A 2,244-nucleotide genomic window follows, 5' to 3' on the forward strand; every position below is an offset into this window, starting at 1 on the left:
TTTTGAACACTATTAATAAATAGGATATTAAAATGGAAAAATATAAATAGCTTCAGAGAGTGATCAAGAGTTGTTATTTTAACATATGGAACATTCCCAGATCTCTAGATTTGGAAACCTGGCATTGGTGGGTAAGCCTTCGTTGAGTATTAGCAGAAATATAGTTCAAACTATATTCAATATAATACAGCTCAAACTCTCTGAAACTAGTTCCAAACAGCTTTTTCTTTTAAGCTTCCAGCCTCAAAGACAAGCAAGTTTTGGTGTGACAGATTGAAGAAATATAAATACAGGCCATTGTTGGCAATTTCTTTATGCCTAGTTAAAATAAGCAGATTCTTGCGGTTTCTATTGTTTTACTGTCTTCCCCTCCTTAGAGTATTTCACACTTTTTGTTGCTTCTGCAACCATATAAATAAATTTTTAAGAAGTTATTTCCAATGAAGTTTTATTGCCATCATTTACAAAAGAACTTGTAAGAAACATGCAATATTGGCAGCTAATAATACCCAGATTCATGTCACACACATGAGAATAACATTCATTTTTCAATTGACCCTTTCAATTGGGCTAATACTTGACTGAAGTAATGAGGTGTTTCTTCTCCCTCACTGCCAGCTGGTTCAGTCCCACACAAGATGACAGCAAAGGCTGGTGAGGGGGAAGTAGGAGAGGAAGCAGAGAATAAAGCTCCTGCTACCTCTTCTTTGGTATTGCTTGCTTAGCTGTGCAGCTTAGCAGCAGCAGAAGTGCCTTACAGATGCCTCTTCAATCACCTGTGCAAGTGTGGATGTGTCTTCTCCACTCCCAGGAGTAAGGGAAATCAGCACATCTGTACCCCCTTGCTACCAAATCTACAGCTCAAATGAGACACTTGTTAGCAACAATAAGGAGCATCATCATTATCTCTTTTGTCTTCTGTACTTTGTTTCTTCTCAAAAGATTGGGGATTACAGCATGCACAGAGTAAGAACAGAAGCAGAAGCAGCCACATGTCTATGGATGGCTGCAAAATTTTGCTGGTTCAGAGCAGAGAAAAGCAAATCTGTCAGAATTCTAGGTGGAATACAGTTCACAGTCCACTTTCATCACTGTAGCTATCCAGAAATGAATCTGGCCAATGGCTTTTTCCACTGTGAAGCTTTGATAGTAGAGAGGGGGTAGAATAATAAAGAGGTTCAAAAAGAAGAGGAAATGCTCAAATGAATTTATTTTGCTTACTAATGATGCATGAAGAAGTAAACAACAAAATTTGGCTCTTACCTTCCATGGTCTATCTCAAGATGGCTCACAAACAAGTGACACCAGGGAGATGATTGTTATTATTGGTTACCTGTTTAGGATTATGAGCACATAGGAGCACTTTGCATCCAGAGCTGTAGTCACACATTGACATCTCTAGTAGAAGTGTGGAATTTTTCTTGGAGAGCTTGCTGTGCAATCAGATGATTTAGAACCAGAATCTAGCATCTGAGAAACTTTTTGTTATATCCCCAGATATACCTCTCCACAGGATCCGTCCAAATCCAGTCTCCCTCATATTTACATTTCATACATCTCATTTTTATATCTTCAAATTGAAAACTGTTTTTAGCCTACTAACAAAATTTCAGAAGCACCCACACTCTGCAATATCATGTTTCAGAGAGTAAAATATATTTAATCAAAGGTTCCCATCCTTGCTTTTTTTCTTGTGCTGCTGTGGAAGCTAAGCTCTGCTCAGAGAAACCAACACAGGAAGCATCTTGAGCAAAAAATAATGTATCTCAAAAACCTTTGTACTTTTTTGGCATATCTGTTATGCTCATTTTTATAAACAGTTGTGCACAGGTTCATCGCCTTGATATGGATATAATATCTGTGCTTTAGTGGCACTTCTCTCTGCTGTGCAATACTGCCTCTGATTTTCACATACTGCAGAGCTGTGCTTTGAAAGTAAGTTGCAAAGCAGGAGAAGAAAGAATCTATTTGGAGATTAGGAGTGTCCTTAAAAAAAAAAAAAAAAAAAGGTGAGGGGAAATGAAACTCAAGCTCAGATAGAAGAGGCTATAAAATACTCAGTTTTAAACAGGATCTTGGACCTCAGAATCAGTGGCAAAATTATTGTCCTAGTTGCGGTAGATCATGGATTTCACTGCTTTTATATTTCTGACCACAGGAAAAATGCTGTTCAGGAATAAAATCATGACTACATGAATATTCTCCTGCATTCTGTCATGTAAACTGTGACCACCTGCTGCTTAA

At 37.7% G+C, this 2,244-nt stretch overlaps 1 long non-coding RNA gene across 1 annotated transcript; it reads right to left on the bottom strand.

The window, feature by feature from the left end:
- Window positions 1–567: 567 nt before the first annotated feature.
- On the bottom strand, window positions 568–1,322 carry LOC128784521 (uncharacterized). Its single transcript, XR_008429511.1, has 3 exons — window positions 1,264–1,322; window positions 777–854; window positions 568–651 (listed from the first exon to the last, which is right to left on the bottom strand). It is a non-coding gene; the product is annotated as an uncharacterized LOC128784521 (long non-coding RNA).
- Window positions 1,323–2,244: the final 922 nt, after the last annotated feature.

Source organism: Vidua chalybeata, chromosome 2, assembly GCF_026979565.1.
Source record: "Vidua chalybeata isolate OUT-0048 chromosome 2, bVidCha1 merged haplotype, whole genome shotgun sequence".
In the NCBI taxonomy this organism is placed as follows: domain Eukaryota; kingdom Metazoa; phylum Chordata; class Aves; order Passeriformes; family Viduidae; genus Vidua; species Vidua chalybeata.